General features: G+C 37.2%; 1 protein-coding gene across 6 annotated transcripts in view; it reads left to right on the forward strand.

Annotated features, from left to right (window-relative positions):
- DLG1 (discs large MAGUK scaffold protein 1) overlaps window positions 1-19,345 on the forward strand; it is a 284,860-nt gene that overhangs the window by 202,971 nt on the left and 62,544 nt on the right. The window lies entirely within an intron of this gene.

Below are 19,345 nucleotides of genomic sequence, written 5' to 3' on the forward strand. Positions count from 1 at the left end.
ATACATAAAATTCTAGTTTACATCAACATAACCACTTCAGTAAAACCTAGGTGGAATTTAAAAAGCTTAAACACCCAAAAGAATACATAACACACTATTTAATGTTCATAAACAAGGTGAAGAAGGAAAGAATGATGTGAGTAAAGGAGCCAGGTGAATCATTCTATGATTTAGCAGCTGTTACATGTATTATTCTTTTCTTGGAGTGGAATTTATTTCTGTAACAAAACCTAATATGTGTTTTACCTGATCAAAGTAGTATGTTGGACATTGCTTGCTATTTCATAATATTTCTTACAAACCTCAGCATTCTAGGTTCAGTAACTGAACAAGAATAAATTCATTTATGTAAGGGGTAAGTTCCAAATAAATCACATTAATAAGCAAATAGGGATTAATATATGAAGTCAGAATGCTAATTCATTAATTTTTGTGAGAAACAAAACTACCGGTGGGACTACACATGCTTTTATCTTCTGGCCAACACATTCTTGCCCAATAGGCATATTATACAGAAACAAAGTATAATCAGTGCTTGCTTAGTATTATAGAAAGCCTCTTATTTATATGTTTATGAGAAATATAGACTATTTAGGTATGATTAAGGGTAAGTCAATATCTGCTCCTTGACCTCCCCAGAAAACACACAAAAGCAACAGGGAAAATAAACACATATTTCTACCCATAAAGCTTCACTTCACATTAAGCAAAACTAAGAAGACAGGTGTAATACCTAGACAACAAAATACAGGCAAAGGCTGCTTAAGCAGGTTAAGATCTGGCAAAAGCTACATGTAAAGAAGGGAAGAGTAAAAGCATGGAATGTTGAGAATGCTCAGTGGTAGCAGAACATAGAATTTGACAGAAAATTGTACTTCCTAAAGGTGGGGGGCTTGTTTTTGAAGTATAAAAACATTATCCCTTGTTTATGGCAGGCCACATAAAATTGTGAGTGAGCAAACTAGAGCGGAAGCCATCCTTGATGTGGTTTTGTTTAAAGGAAGTATTTGGTTAAAACAGTCTGTCAGATTATCTGATGCTATCAAGGCAGTCTTTTGGTTTTAAAGGCTGTAAAAATAACCTGTGCTTCCATCCCCACCCTGCACCCCAAACTTTCTGGTCCAGCCAACTCATTCAGTAATAAGCAATTTAAAAGGAGCTAGCCTGGCATTCATACAAAGATATTAATAAGGAGACATGGAAACAAAAAGCAAAGCTTAGCAAGAGATAAAAGTTGTCACAAACATGCATTTACACACACACAAAAAAAATTGGCACGTATCAGATGAAACTTTGATTTTAATGTTCTTAAACAATTTATGCATTCACTTCTTTGAAAGAAGACCAGTAGATATGTAAAGAACTGTAGGAAGAGATGGCTTAACAACCAGAAGAGTTTAATTTTGAGCTAGCAGAACCCAGGAAAGAAGAAGAAAGCAAACCAATTTCTTAAATTGGAACACAAAGTCAAAGAGACACTGCAGAACAATCAATAGGGGACATAAAGGATACAATAGGAAAAGTAAACAAAATGAAATAGAAACGAAGAGAATTTTTAAAGGTTAGAGAGAAAAGACAGGCAATTTTATATATATATATTATATATATATATTATATATATATATATATATATATATACTTTCATATATATATACACACACACACAGGATATACTTAATTAGACTTTCTGGAAAAAGTAAATTTTTTTAAAAGAAAAGAATAAATGCTTGCAATTATAATTCATTCAAGAAAACTTTACTAGATTAAAAAGAAGTAACTTTACATTGAAAAGACACAGCATGATAAAAAATTAACTCAGAATGGTCAAAATTCAGACATATTCTGGTTAATTTTTATCAAGAAAGAATCTTCTGGAGTATTGGTTCAAGATGGCGGAGTAGAAGGACGTGTGCTCACCTCCTCTCGCAAGAGCACTGAAATCACAACTGCTGAACAACCATTCACGGGAAGACACTGGAACCCACCAAAAAAGATATCCCACATCCAAAGACAAAGGAGAAGCCTCAGTGAGATGGGAAGGGGGAGCACAATCATGATAAAATCAAATCTCATACCTGCCAGGTGGGGCAAGCACAAACTGGAGAACAATTAAACCACAGAAGTTCTCCCACTGGAATGAAGGTTCTGAGCCCCACATCAGCGTCCCAGCCTGGGGGTCCAGCAACAGGACTAGCAATCTCCAGGGATTCTGGCTTTGACAGGCAGCAGGATTTGAGTGCAGGACTTCCACGGGACTGGGCAAAACAGAGACTCCACTCTTGGAGAGCACACACAAAATCTTGTGCACACCAGGACCCAAGGGAAAGGAGCAGTGACCCCATAGGAGACTGAACCAAACCTACCTGCTAGTGTTGGAGGGTCTTCTGCAGGGGCAGGGGGCGACTGTGGCTCACCAAGGGGAACAAGGGCACTGGCAGCAGTAGTTCTGGTAAGTACTCATTGACGTGAGCCCTCCCTCAGGCCACCATTAGCCCCACCAAACAGCCTGTAGGCTCCAGTGCTGGGTTGCCTCAGGCCAAACAACCAACAGGGAGGGAATACAGCCCCACCCGTCAGCAGACAAGTGGATTAAAATTTTGCTGAGCAAGGCTTTGCCCACCAGAGCAAGACCCATTTCTACCCACCACCAGTCCCTCCCATCAGGAAGCTTGCACAGGCCTCTTAGCCTCATCCACCAGAGGGCAGACAGCAGAAGCAAGAAGAACTATAATCCTGCAGCCTGCAGAATGAAAACCACAATCCTAGAAAGTTAAACAAAATGAAAAGGCAGAGGATTATGTCGCAGGTGAAGGAACAAGATAAAATCCCAGAAAAACAACTAAATGAAGTGGAGATAGGCAACCTTCCAGAAAAAGAATTCAGAATAATGATAGTGAAGATGATCCAGAATGGAGGCAAAGATTAAGAAGATGAAAGAAATGTTTAACAAAGACCTAGAAGAACTAAAGAACAAACAAAAAAATGAACGATACAATAACTGAAATGAAAAATACACTAGAAGGAATCAATAGCAGAATAACTGAGGCAGAAGAACTGATAAGTGACTGGGAAGACAGAATTGTGGAAATCACTGCTGCAGAACAGAATAAGGAAAAAAGAATGAAAAAAAATGAAGACAGCCTAAGGACAACATTGAACACACCAACATTCGCATTATAGGGGTCCCAGAAAGAGAAAAGAGAGAGAAAGGACCTGAGAAAATATTTGAAGAAATAATAGCTGAAAACTTCCCTAACATGGGAAAGGAAACAGTCAACCAAGTCTAGGAAGCACAGAGAGTCCTAGGCAGGATAAACCCAAGGAGAAACACACCGAGACATGTAGTAATCAAATTGACAAAAAGTAAAGACAAAGAAAAATTATTTGAAAGCAACAGGGAAAAAATGACAACATACAAGGGAACTCCCATTAAGTTATCAGCTGATTTCTTAGCAGAAACTCCGCAAGCCAGAAGGGAGTGGCATGATATATTTAAAGTGATGAAAGGGAAGAACCTACAACCTACAACCAAGAATACTCTACAACCAAGAATACTGTACCCAGTTCTCATTCATATTTGACAGAGAAATCAAAAGCCTTACAGACAAGCCAAAGCTAAGAGAATTCAGCACCACCAGACCACTTTGCAACAAATGCTAAAGGAACTCCTCTAGGCAGGAAGGAGACTAGCAACTTTAAAAAAAAAAAAAAAAAAAAAAGCCTTGTACATATAGACTGTTATATCAAAACCTCATGGGAACAGCAAGCCCCAAAACTACAATAGATACACACACAAAAAAAGAAAAAGCAACTCAAACACAGCACTAAAGATGGTCACCAAACCACAAGAGAAGAGAACAAAAGAGGAAGGGAAGAAAAAAGACCCACAAAAACAAACCCAAAACAATTAAGAAAATGGCAGTAGAAATACACATATCGATAATTACCTTAAATGTAAATGTATTAAATGCGCCAACCAAAAGACATAGACTGGCTGAGTGGATACAAAAACAAGACCCATATATACACAGTCTGCGAGAGACCTACCTCAGACCTAGGGACACATACAGACTGAAAGTGAGGGGATGGAAGAAGGTACTCCATGCAACTGTAAATCAAAAGAAAGCTGGAGTAGCAATACTCACGTCAGACATAATAGACTTGAAAGACTGTTATAAGAGACAAGGACACTACATAACAATCAAGGCATCAATCCAAGAAGAAGATATAACAATTGTAAATATGTATACACCCAACATGGGATCACCTCGTTATATAAGGCAAATACTAACAGCCATAAAGGGAAAAATTGACAGTAACACAATAATAGTGGGGGACTTTAACACCCCACTTTCATCAGTGGACATATCCAGACAGAAAATAAATAAGGAAACACAGGCCTTAAATGACACATGAGACCAGATGGACTTAATTGATATCTGTAGAGCATTCCATACAAAAGAACCAGAATACACATTCCTCTTAAGTGCACACAGAACATTCTCCAGGATTGCCCACATGCTAGGACACAAGGCGAGCCTCAGTAAATTTAAGAAAATTGAAATCTTATCAAACATCTTTTCCAATCACAATGCTATGAGATTAGAAATAAACTACAAAAAAAAACTATAAAAAACACAAACACGTGGAGGTTAAGCAGTATGCTACTAAACCACCAGTGGATTGCTGAAGAAATCAAGAAAGAAAAAAATACCTAGAAACAAATGAAAATGAAAGCACAATGATAAAAAACCTGTGGGATGCAGCAAAAGCAGTTCTAAGATGGAAGTTTATAGCAATACAATCTTACCTCAGGAAAGAAGAAAAATCTCAAGTAAACAAACTAACCTTACATCTGAAGGAACTAGAGAAAGAAGAACAAACAAAACCCTAAAGTTAGTAGAAGGAAAGAAATCATAAAGATCGGAACAGAAATAAATGAAATAGAGACAAAACAATAGCAATGATCAATGAAACTAAAAGCTGGTTCTTTGAAAAGATAAACAAAATTGATAAATCTTTAGCCAGACTCATCAAGAAAAAAAGGGAGAGGACGCAAATCAATAAAATTAGAAATGAAAAAGGAGAAGTTACAACTGACACCACAGGACTACAAAGCATCATAAGAGACTACTGCAGGCAACTATATGCCAATAAGTGGACAACCTGGAAGAAATAGACAAATTCCTAGAAAGGTACAGTCTTCCAAGACTGAACCAGGAAGAAACAGAAAATATGAACAGACCAATCACAAGCACTGAAATTGAAACTGTGATTTTAAAACTCCCAACAAACAAAAGTCCAGGACCTGGTGGCCTCACAGACAAATTCTATCAACACTTAGATAAGAGCTAACACCTATCCTTCTGAAACTGTTTCACAAAATTGCAGAGGAAGGAACACTCCCAAACTCATTCTATGAGGCCACCATCACCCTGATACCAAAACCAGACAAAGATACCACAAAAGAAAATTAAAGGCTGATGAACATAGATGCAGAAGTCCTCAACAGAACATTAGCAAACTGAATCCAACAATACATGAAAAGGATTATACACCATGATCAAGTGGGATTTATCCCAGGGATGCAAGGATTTTTCAGTATCTGCATATCAATCATTGTGATATACCACATCAACAAATTGAAGAATAAAAACCATATGATCATCTCAGTAGATGGAGAAAAAGCTTTTGACAAAATTCAGCACCCGTTTATGATAAAAAAAAAAAAAAAGAACTCTCCAGAAAGTGGGCATAGAGTGAACATACGTCAACATAATAAAAGCCATATACGACAAACCTACAGCTAATATCATACTCAATGGTGAAAAGCTGAAAACATTTCCTTTAAGATCAGGAACAAGACAAGGATGTCCACTCTTGCCACTTTTATTCAACGTAGTCTTGGAAGTCCTAGCTATGGCAATCAGAGAAGAAAAAGAAATAAAAAGAATCCAAACTGGAGAAGAAGTAAAACTGTCACTGTTTGCAGATGACATGATACTTTATGTAGAAGATCCTACAGATGCTACCAGAAGACTACTAGAGCTCATCAATGAATTTGGTGAAGTTGTAGGTTACAAAATTAATACAGAAATCTGTTGCATTTCTATACACTAACAATGGAAGATCAGAAAGAGAAATTCAAGAAACAATTCCATTTACCATCACGTCAAAAAGAATAAAATACCTAGGAATAAACCTACCTAAGGAGACAAAAGACCTGTACTCCGAAAACTATAAGACACTGATGAAAGAAATAAAAGAATACTCAAACAGATGGCATGGATTGGAAGAATCAACACTGTCAAAATGGCTACTCTACCCAAGGCAATCTACAGGTTCAGTGCAATCCCTATCAAATTACCAATGGCATTTTTCACAGAACTAGAGTAAAAAATCTTAAAATTTGTATGGAGACACAAAAGACCCTGAATAGCCAAAGCAATCTTGAGAAAGAAAAATGGAGCTGGAGGAATCAGACTCCTTGACTTCAGACTGTACTACAAAACTACAGGCATCAAAACAGTATGCTACTGATACACAAATAGAAATATAGATCAGTGGAATAGGATAGAAAGCCCAGAAATAAACCCATGCATCTATGGTTAATTAACCTACAACAGAGGAGGCAAGACTACACAATGGTGGAAAGACAGTCTCTTCAACAAATGGTGCTGGGAAAACTGAACAGATACGTGTAAAAAAATGAAATTAGGTCATTCTTTAACACCATACACAAAAATAAGCTCAAAATGGATTAAAGACCTAAACGTGAGACTGGCCCCTATAAAACTCCAGAGGAAAACATAGGCAGAACATGCTCTGACATAAATCGCAGCAATATCTTTTTTGAGCCATCTCCCAGAATAATGGAAATAAAAACGAAAATAAACAAATGGGACCTGATTAAACTCAAAATTCTTTGCACAGCAAAGGAAGCCATAAACAAAATGGAAAGACAACCCACAGATTTGGAGAAAATATTTGCAAATGATGTGACCAACAAGGGATTAGTCTCCAAAATTTACAAATAGCTCATGAGGCTTAATATCATCAAAACAAACAGCCCAATAAAAAAATGGGCAGAAGACCTAAATAGACATTTCTCCAGAGACATACAAATGGCCAAGAAGCACAGGAAAAGATGTTCAACATCACTAATTATTAGAGAAATGCAAATCAAAACTACAATGAGATATCACCTCATGGCAGTCAAAATGGCTATCAACAAAAAATCCACAAACAGTAAATGCTGGAGAGGGTATGGAGAGTTGGGAACCCTCCTACACTGTTGGTGGGAATGTAAATTTGGTATAGCTATATGGAGAACGATATAGAGGTTCCTTAGAAAAGTAAAAATAGAGCTACCATATGACCCTACAGTCCCACTCCTGGGCATATATCCAGAGAAAAACATGGTCTGAAAGGGTACATGCACCCCAGTGTTCACTGCAGCACTGTTTACAGTAGCTAAGACATGGAAGCAACCTAAATGTCCATCAACAGAGGCTAAAGAAGATGTGGTACATATACATATGTATATGTGGTACATATATACAATGGAATATTACTCAGCTATTAAAAAGAATGAAATAGTGCCATTTGGAGCAACGTGGATGGATCTAGAGATTGTCATACTGAGTGAAGTAAGTCAGACAGAGAAAGAGAAATATCGTATAATATCCCTTATATGTGGAATCTAAAAGAAATGATACAAATGAACTTATTTACAAAACAGAAACAGATTTCACAGACTTAGAGAATGAACTTATGGTTACCTGGGGGAAAGAAGTAGAGGAAGGGATAGTTAGGGAGTTTGGGATCAACATGTACACACTGCTATATTTAAAATGGACAACCAGCAAGGACCCTACTGTACAGCACAGGGAACTCTGCTCAATGTTATGTGGCAGCCTGGATGGGAGGGGAGTTTGCGGGAGAATGGATACATGTATATGTATGTCTGAGTCCCTTTGCTATGCACCTGAAACTATCACAACATTGTTAATTGTCTATATTCCAATATAAAATAGTTAAATTAGAAAAAAAAAGAAACTTCTGGAACCCCATAAAAATATTAAGTTATTAATAAGGAGGTAAAAATTGATTGATAAAAGGAAGAACTGCTCTAATGCTTGGTGAGCATAGATCTGAACAAGGATTGTTAATTTTACCACTTTTATGTTTAGTGACTCTTAACTAAGCCTAATGTACCCCTGTATGCAGTAGGTATACTTGCCACTGATGGTTGTCAAGGGTGAGCTACGCTTTTCCTAGGATAGTTATTGCGTGGACCTAGGAATCTCTCTTTCAGATTATCTTTTTCTGTGCTTGTACTCTATTTTTTTTCTTTTGCTCTTTTTTTGTGATTTCTGTACTTTTTTTCTGTATGAATCTTTCTGATTGATACTTTTTCTTTAGTTGTGTTCAAAACTTTTAAACTATTCTCATCTTGATGGAGCTACTTTTGTATCAAGGAGAACTTGCATTGTATGTTGATTATCCAGGTAGCTGCTATTTAGCAGACATCTTCTATGTTTCAAGGTTAGACCCTTATATTAATTAGTGTTGTGTATATATCTTTTTTTCCAAACATCTCAACACCTGACTTTTTGTCCTGTTTGACTTCTCCAGGTGTATATCTCTTTAATGTTCAAAACTGACCATGACTGAAACAATTCTTTTACTCCCTCAGTAAATGGCACTTCCATTGATGGTTAAGCCAAAAGGCGAGGAGTCATCCTTGACTTCCCTCCCCTTTTCTCAACCTCTATGTCTCCGCCACTACCCTTACCAAACCCACTATCATATCTTACCTATTCTAATAGCCTCTAGCAAGTCTTCTTACTTCTTTCTTGACTTTCTCCAATCCATTCATCAGCCAAAATGATCTTTTTAAATACAAAGATTGGATTGTATCACTTTCTATTTAAAACACTTCCAATTATACTCTGAATAAAATCCAAAGCCTTTAATAGTGCCTGCAAGGCCCTGTGTGATCGAGCATAGCACAGTACATTTGGCTTCACTGCATGCCCTCTGTTCCTTCCTTTGCTCCTTCAGGTCTAACCACACAGGACTTCTTCTTTCAGACCCTTGATTACACCAGGTATTTTCCTAATTCTCTGTTCATTCTGTTTGTTCTTAGAATATTCTTTCCCCCTATTCTTTATATGATTGGCTCCTTCTCATAATTCCATTTGTCATAGCACTGTGACAATTTTTTTCTTTAAACAACTTAACACAGTTTATAATTGTATGTTTATTTAGGTGCCTGTTGGCTTTTTGTTTATTTAAGCCTTGCTCTAGAGGCTTATGAAACACATAGCTATATCCCTACATACACGTGATGATATAGAGTCAAATAACAAAGCTAGTAATAGCTAGGCTTCAGTCCCAGGTCTGTTGCCTTCAAAATCTAGATACTTTTCACTGGGAATATTTTGATGAGTGTTTAGTCTGGCAGTATTGATTTATACTATAATCTTTTACCATAGCTATGGTGTCATTGCCTAATAAACACAAGGTAAGTACCAATAGAGCACAGAAAACAAACACTGCCTTAGGAATTCAAAAGGAGGTAAATCATATTGCCTGGTATGAGGAAAAAATGCCATAGAGTACAATTGGGGCTCAACTGGAAACCTGAAAAATGGGTAGTCTTTAGATGGGCAGAGAGAAGAAATGACATTCTATAAAGAATAACAGAAGACCAAAGATAAGAGAGTTAAAATTTAAAAGCATCTTTTGGGTACTTTAAAAACTTACCTGTCCTCCTTGCTGTATTGCTACTTACCTTATGTTTGTTTATTAGGTAGTGACTTGATGGCTTTATGTTTTGTTTTAAAACTAACTATGTAGTTTTAACAAATGTACTTTGGTTGTACAGCACTTTTTCTAAAAAACATATTCCACGTCATCAGTGTGTAACTTCTGTGAGGGCCAAGGATATAAATTGAAGATAAGAGTCAGATTTTCTTTCTCAGTGAGGGGGCTATTTTACAAAGTACAAAAGGAGTCGCCTGATACTCTGATAATCAGTCATCTCCTTGCAGTTAGTATCTTCACTTTATTAATGACGAATCCATTGGGATTCTCTGCTTCATTGATAATCTGACATATATACATACATACAAACAGACAAAGAGTGAAGAGGAAAACTTCTTGGTAAGAGTAAGTTTTTATCTTTTAGGATCTATAGCTTGCCTGTTGGTCTCCCATGAAATACTGTTATGAGTTTTTCAGCCTGTATACTTTGAACTTTTATGACATAGGCTCTAAGTATGAAAAAATAATCTCCACAATACATTTAGAATGACTTTAACTCCTAGCTCCCCCAGTTTTGCTAACTCCAGAGACAAGCAACAGTTTGTTTTTAGAGCTTTACTACTAAGCATTCTGGGGAATTATAATCAGAAATCAAACATGGGCACTGGAAATACAATTCTAGTTTTTTCTCCATATCCAGAAGTTACAAAATTTGGACAGATAGTTCCTGGTCTATAGTTATAGATTCTATGGGCTGGGTGATAGACTGTAATAGAAAAAAATGTGTGCCGGGCATCTAACCATATTTATTAGCTCTTTTAATTCCCATAAAGCCCTATAAAGTGGGCACTTTTACCATCATTTTACATTACAGTTGAGTAAAATAAGGCACAAAAAGGTTAAGTAACTTGCCAGTTACATAGCTGTTAAGTGATTAAGATTCATTCTAGCCCTTTGTAGAGGAGGAAAAACTTTTCCTCTACCCTTTTAGTTTCAGTAGCTGGGCCCTATGAATTAAACTGACAGAAGACAGATTAACAGAAGAAATATTTTATTTTGCCTGCATAGACAGAGCCAACAAAAGAAGGAGTTGGCTCATTAAATGATTAAAGTTAAAGGCTTATCTACCTAACATAGTATGGAAAAGGAAGTGGAGATAAAAGCCTTCTGTGGGAAAAATAAATAGGTTTCTTAAGGAAAGAAAAGTACATTTTTAGGAGAAAGTTTGTGATAATGTTTGTCTCTACAGTATGAGTGGTCTTTCCATCTTCTTCAAGGCCATAAAGCTCCCCAAGAGAGGAGATTTACAATAGCCTCATTTCCCAGAAGTAGCTCCTTTTAGTCAGATAAGAAAAGCTCTAAGAAGGCTTTTTTCTACATTTGTTGAACCTCAGATATCTTCAGCGTAAAATAATCTCTGTGACAACTCTGGGGTTCCAAGTGGTCCCCACACCTTGAACACCTCTCAACTATACATTAAAGCTACCTCCCTTCACAAACCCTAAACTCAAAAATGTTTTATCTCAGTGTTCCTCAGGTATACTATACCAACTTCCAGACCTTATTTTTTGGTTCAGAAAATATTAATTATATTGATATTATAAAGGAAAAAGAGCAAAGGGAAAGAATTAAACTTATATTAAATATATGTTCTGTTTCCCATTGGACATGTCTTAAACTTATGAGGTATTTTTATTTCGTTTTTGTAAGAAGAAAAAAAATCTTTGAGATTGGTGTTACTGTCCCTAATCTTCAAGTGACTGAAGTCTAGAAAAGCTGAGAGGTTTGGCGATAGACACTTTTCCGTGTTTCAAAGGTTTAATTTAAATCTGAGTTGCAGAGATCGAGTTTTAACCCATCTTCTCATTTTATTTTCATAATTACTTTTGGTAACAACCAAAGAGAGTCTGGAGACTGAATGGAGAGGTTGTATTGGATTAGTGGCATTTCTTTGGAAACATATGTCATCTCTTAAAGTGGTTTTCTGGAGCAGGTTCCTAATTAATTTTTTTCAGTATCTTACTTTCCTTCCTATACCTTTCTACCCTTTCCTAACTACTTAAAACAACCAGCCTGACTTCTTACTCAGAAACTTTCCATTTTTCTTTTCTAGACCAGTCATAATATCCATTCTCTGATACTTGTTGCTCTCAGATGTTAACTGTGTATTTAATTAATATATTTCATTATAGAGTATAAATGAGTTTTATTCTTCATAGTTGGGATTGCGAGTTTCAAAGAAATTGGGAGAGGTAAAATTTCTCCCCACTCTTCTGCCCCCTGCTTTCCTCCATCTTTTCACTTGAAGTGTGGAGGTGCAAACTAAGATGAGAAGTTTAAAACGGAATAAAATGCAGAAAGTTCGCTATTAAACATTTTCTCTCCTCTTATAACCATACACATATTATTTAACTTACAGCCAGTAGTTCAGAGACTCCCTAATATATTTCATGACAGGAAATATAGTTTGGTTCAGGAATTTCTGAAATGCTTAGTGGAGATTATCTCTTAGGTAACATTTTAGTTCTCTCCAATGGTAGCTTTCCTGAAATTAGTTGTGGTGTAATTTCTAGAAGAGGGGTGCAAATGACTTAGCAGAAAAAAAGAAATGAGACTTCCTCCAAAATAAAATATAAGAAAGGGTACACAGGATGGGTGTAAGGTGGAAATTGTTAGAGCTGAAAGTATGAATTGATTGAAACAAAAGGAAAAGATGAGAATCTTAGCTAGGTGAATGAAATGGAAGGCTTAAAGGAAAAGTAACTTTGAGGAAAGTATTGAAGTATCTTTGGAACAGACGGACCGATGGTTATGAGGAATTATTAATAGTAAGTAAAGACCGTAAATATGAAAATCTGAACAGAGTGAACAAAATAAGAAAGGTACGTATTTAAGAAATTATCAGGAATTGAGTTTAGGTCTCCAATATCTTAATTGTTGACTGAGACTGTAACTACTTTGTAGTAACTTAGTTCTTAGGAAAGAAATTTTTTGCCTCACTATAAAATAAGGTAATGTGATCTTTTTACAGAAAGTTTTTAAATTTCTAAAACGTAGAATATTTTAAATCACTAGGACTTTGGTTAATTCAGTTGGCAAGATGGCTGAAAACAACTAATAATGTTACGTGAAATATAATGAACGTCTTATTAAAAGCATCAAAGTGCTGCTAAGGCAGTAAGGAATTATCAAACAAAAAGTGAAGGGAAACTGGGAACTCAGAGAACTAAAGAATCACAGAAGTTACTTGAATAAGTGCAGTGATGTACTGGCTTACAAGGGTCAGTTAAACTTTCAGGAATTTTGCAAACTAGCTGTTAAACATGGTCATTATTTTTTTATATATAAATTTATTTATTTTTGGCTGTGTTGGGTCTTCGTTGCTGTGCGCAGGCTTCCTCTAGTTGCGGCAAGTGGGGGCTACTACTGCAGTGCGTGGGCTTCTCATTGCCCTGGCTTCTCTTGTTGCAGAGCATGGGCTCTAGGGTGCGGGCTTCAGTAGCTGTGGCACGCGGGCTCAGTAGTTGTGGCTTTTGGGCTCTAGAGCACAGGTTCAGTAGTTGTGGTGCACTGGCCTAGTTGTTCCGTGGCATGTGGGATCTTCCTGGACCAGGGCTCAAACCTGTGTCCTCTGCATTGGCAGGCGCATTCTTAACCACTGCGCCACCAGGGAAGTCCCAACATGGTCATTATTAAAAATAAAATTAGACAGGCTCTTTGATAGGGCTAATGGTGGACTCTGAGAGGGCTCTTGCCAAGGAGTACTTCCCAGAACTTCTGCCAGTGTTCTTGTCCCCGTGGTGAAACACAGCCAACCCCTGCCTCTGCAGGAGACCCTCCAGCACTAGCAGCCGTGTGGCTGACAGGGTCTTGGTGCTCTGGCTGGGTGTCAGGCCTGTGCCTCTGAGCAGAGACCTCCCGGCTCCACATAATATCACATGGCGAAAGCTCTCCCAGACATCTCCATCTCAATGCCAAGACCCAGCTCCATTCAACACCCAGCAAGCTACAGTGCCGGACAACCTATGCCAAACAACTAGCAAGACAGGAACACAACCCCACCCATTAGCAGAGAGGCTGCCTAAAATCATAATAAGGTCACAGACACCCCAAAACACACCACCGGACGTGGTCCTGCCCACCAGAAAGACAAGATCCAGCCTCATCCACCAGAGGACAGGCACCAGTCCCCTCCACCAGAAGGCCTACGCAACTGAACCAACCTTAGCCACTGGGGGCAGACACCAAAAACAACGGGAACTACAAACCTGCAGCCTGTGAAAAGGAGACCCCAAACACAGTAAGTTAAGCAAAATGAGAAGACAGAGAAACACACAGCAGATGAAGGAGCAAGGTAAAAACCGACCAGACCAAACAAATGAAGAGGACATAGGCAGTCTACCTGAGAAAGAATTCAGAGTAATGATAGTAAAGATGATCCAAAATCTTGAAAATAGAATGGAGAAAATACAAGAAACATTTAACAAGGACCTAGAAGAACTAAAGAGCAAACAAACAATGATGAACAGCACAGTAAATGAAGTTAAAAATTCTCCAGAAAGAATCAATAGCAGAATAACTGAGGCAGAAGAACGGATAGATGACCTGGAAGATAAAATAGTGGAAATAACTACCACAGAGCAGAATAAAGAAGAATGAAAAGAATGGAGGACAGTCTCAGAAACCTCTGGGACAACATTAAACACACCAACGTTCGAATTATAGGGGTCCCAGAAAAAGAAGAGAAAGAGAAAGGGACTGAGAAAATATTTGAAGAGATTATAGTTGAAAACTTCCCTAATATGGGAAAGGAAATAGTCAAGGCCAGGAAGCACAGAGAGTCCCATACAGGATAAATCCAAGGAGAAATACGCCAAGACACATATTAATCAAACTATCAAAAATTAAATACAACGAAAAAATATTAAAAGCAGCAAGGGAAAAGTGACAGATAACATACAAGGGAATCCCATAAGGTTAATAGCTGATCTTTTAGCAGAAACTGCAAGCCAGAAGTGAGTGGCAGGACATATTTAAAGTGATGAAAGGGAAAAACCTACAACCAAGATTACTGTATCCAGCAAGGATCTCATTCAGATTTGATGGAGAAATTAAAACCTTTACAGACAAGCAAAAGCTAAGAGAATTCAGCAGCACCAAACCAGCTTTACAACAAATGCTAAAGGAACTTCTCTAGGCAGGAAACACAAGAGAAGGAAAAGACCTACAATAATAAACCCAGAACAATTAAGAAAATGGCAATTAAGAACATACATATTGATAACTACCTTAAACGTAAATGGATTAAATGCTCCAACCAAAAGACATAGACTGGCTGAATGGATACAAAAACAAGACCCGTATATATGGTGTCTACGAGAAACCCACTTCAGACCTAGGGACACATTCAGACTGAAAGTGAGGGGATGGAAAAAGATATTCCATGCAAACGGAAATCAAAAGAAAGCTGGAGTAGCAGTTCTCATATCAGGCAAAATAGACTTTAAAATGAAGACTATTACAAGAGACAAAGAAGGACACTACATAATGATGAAGGGATCAATCCAAGAAAAAGATATAACAATTCTAAATATTTATGCACCCAGCATAGGAGCACCTCAATACGTAAGGCAAATGCTAACACCCATAAAAGGGGAAATCGACAGTAACACGATCACAGTAGGGGACTTTAACACCCCACTTTCACCAATGGACAGATCATCCAAGATGAAAATAAATAAGGAAACACAAGCTTTAAATGATACATTAAACAAGATGGACTTAATTGATACTTATAGGGCATTCCATCCAAAAACAACAGAATACACATTTTTCTCAAGTGCTCATGGAACATTCTCCAGGATAGATCATATCTTGGGTCACAAATCAAGCCTTGGTAAATTTAAGAAAATTGAAATCGTATCAAGTATCTTTTCCAACCACAACACTATGAGACTAGATGTCAATTACAGGAAAAAATCTGTAAAAATTACAAACATGTGGAGGCTAAACAATACACACTAAATAAGCAAGAGATCACTGAAGAAATCAAAGAGGAAATAAAAAAATACCTAGAAACAAATGACAATGAAAACACGACGACCCAAAACCTATTGGATGCAGCAAAAGCATTTCCAAGAGGGAAGTTTATAGCAATACAATCCTACCTCAAGAAACAAAAAACATCTCAAATACACAACCTACTCTTACACCTAAAGCAATTAGAGAAAGAAGAACAAAATAACCCCAAAGTTAGCAGGAGGAAGGAAATAATAAGATCAGATTAGAAAAAAATGAAAAAGAAATGAAGGAAACGATAGCAAAGATCAGTAAAACTAAAAGCTGGTTCTTTGAGAAGATAAAACTGATAAACCATTAGCCACACTCATCAAGAAAACAAGGAAGGAGACTCAAATCAATAGAATTAGAAATGAAAAAGGAAAAGTAACTACTGACACTGCAGAAATACAAAGGATGATGAGAGATTACTACATGCAACTATATGCCAATAAAATGGCCAACCTGGAAGAAATGGACAAATTCTTAGAAAAGCACAACCTTCCAAGACTGAACGAGGAAGAAATAGAAAATATAAACAGACCAATTACAAGCACTGAAATTGAAACTGTGATTAAAAATCTTCCAACAAACAAAAGCCCAGGACCAGATGGCTTCACAGGCAAATTCTATCAAACATTTAGGGAAGAGCTAACACCTATCCTTCTCAAACTGTTCCAAAATATAGCAGAGGGGGAACACTCCCAAACTCATTATACGAGGCCACCATCACCCTGATGCCAAAACCAGACAAGGATGTCACAAAGAAAGAAAACCACAGGCCAATATCACTGATGAACACAGATGCAAAAATCCTCAACAAAATACTAGCAAACAGAATCCAACAGCACAGTAAAAGGATCATACACCATGATCAAGTGGGGTTTATCCCAGGAATGCAAGGATTCTTCAATATATGCAAATCAATCAATGTGATAAACCGTATTAACAAATTGAAGGAGAAAACTCGTATGATCCTGTCAATAGATGCAGAAAAAGCTTTCGACAATATTCAACACCCATTTATAATAAAGACCCTCCAGAAAGTAGGCATAGAAGGAACTTACCTCAACATAATGAAGGCCATGTATGACAAAACCACAGCCAGCATTGTTCTCAGTGGTGAAAAACTGAAAGCATTTCCACTAAGATCAGGAACAAGACAAAGTTGCCCACTTTCACCACTATTATTCAACATAGTTTTGGAAGTTTTAGCCACAGCAATCAGAAGAAAAAGAAAAGGAGTCCAAATCGGAAAAGAAAAAGTAAAACTGTCACTGTGCAGATGACATGATACTATACATAGAGAATCCTAAAGATGCCACCAGAAAACTACTAGAGCTAATCATTGAATTTGGTAAAGTAGCAGGATACAAAATTAATGCACAGAAATCTCTGGCATTCCTATACACTAACAATGAAAAATCTGAAAGAGAAGTTAAAGGTACACTCCCATTTACCACTGTAACAAAAAGAATAAAATGCCTAGGAATAAGCCTACCTAAGGAGACAAAAGACCTGTATGCAGAAAACTATAAGACACTGATGAAGGAAATTAAAGATGATACAAACAGATGGAGAGATATACCATGTTCTTGAATTGGAAGAATGAACATTGTGAAAATGGCTGTACTACCCAAAGCAATCTACAGATTCAGTGCAATCCCTATCAAACTACCAATGGCATTTTTCACAGAACTAGAACAAAACATTTCATAATTTGTATGGAAACACAAAAGACCCCAAATAGCCAAAGCAATCTTGAGAAAGAAAAACAGAGTTGGAGGAATCAGGCTCCCTGACTTCAAACTACACTAAAAATCTACAGTAATCAAGACAGTATGGTACTGGCACAAAAACAGAAATATAGATCAGTGGAACAGGATAGAAAGCCCAGAGATAAATCCACACATATATGGTCACCTTGTCTTTGATATAGGAGGCAAAAATATACAGTAGAGAAAAGACAGCCTCTTTCCCAGTGCTGGAAAAACTGGACAGCTACATGTAAAAGAATGAAATTAGAACACACCCTAACACCATATACAAAAATAAATTCAAAATGGATTAAAGACCTAAATCTAAGGCCAGACACTATACAATTCTTAGAGGAAAACATAGGCAGAAGAACACTCTATGACGTAAATCACAGCAAGATCCTTTTTGACCCACCTCCTAGAGAAATGGAAGTAAAAGCAAAAATAAATGGAACCTAATGAAACTTAAAAGCTTTTGCACAGCAAAGGAAACCATAAACGAGATGAAAAGACAACCCTCAGAATGGGAGAAAATATTTGCAGATGAAGCAACTGACAGAGGATTAATCTCCAAAATTTACAAGCAGCTCAATATAAAAAGAGCAAACAACTCAATCCAAAAATGGACAGAAGCCCTAAACAAACATTTCTTCAAAGAAGACATACAGATTGCCAACAAACACATGAAAGGATGTTCAACATCACTAATCATTAGAGAAATGCAAATCAAAACTACAATGAGGTATCAGCTTACACCAGTCAGAATGGCCATCATCCAAAAATCTACAAACAGTAAATGCTGGAGAGGGTGTGGAGAAAATGGAACCCTCTTGCACTGTTGGTGGGAATGTAAATTGATACAGCCACTATGGAGAACAGTATGCAGGTTCCTTAAAAAACTAAAAATAGAACTACCATATGACCCAGCAATCCCACTACTGGGCACATACCCTGAGAAAACCATAATTCAAAAAGAGTCATGTACCACAATGTTCATTGCAGCTCTATTTATAATAGCCAGGACATGGAAGCAACCTTAGTGTCCATCGACAGATGAATGGATAAAAAAGATGTGGCACATATATACAATGGAATATTACTCAGCCATAAAAGGAATGAAATTGAGTTATTTGTAGTGAGGTGGATGGACCTAGAGACTGTCATACAGAGTGAAGTAAGTCAGAAAGAGAAAAATACCATATGCTAACACATATATATGGAATCAAAAAAAAAGGTTCTAAAGAACCTAGGGGCAGGACAGGAATAAAGACGCAGACATAGAGAATGGATTTGAGGACATGGGGAGAGGGAAGGGTAAGCTGGGATGAAGTGAAAGAGTGGTGTGGACATATATACACTACCAAATGTAAAATAGATCACTGGTGGGAAGCGCCTGCATAGCACGGGCAGATCAGCTTGGTGCTTTGTATCCACCTAGATGGGTGGGATAGGGAGGGTGGGAGGGAGACGCAAGAGGGAGGAGTTATGGGGACGTATGTATATATATAGCTGATTCAGTTTGTTATACAGCAGAAACTAACACACCACTGTAAAGCAATTATACTCCAATAAAGGTGTTTTAAAAATAAATAAAAATTCAAATCTAAAAAAAAAAAGTTAAATTTAAAACTGAATTGCAAAAAAAAAAAAAAAAAAAAACTGAATTGCCCAGAACTCCCCACTCCTCACCCCCAGAAAAAAATTAAGATAGCAAAACCAGATGAAAAGGTATCCCCATGAACCTCAATATAAAAGCAGGT

This window comes from Grampus griseus, assembly GCF_964374135.1.
Source record: "Grampus griseus genome assembly, chromosome: 5".
Taxonomy (NCBI): Eukaryota; Metazoa; Chordata; class Mammalia; order Artiodactyla; family Delphinidae; genus Grampus; species Grampus griseus.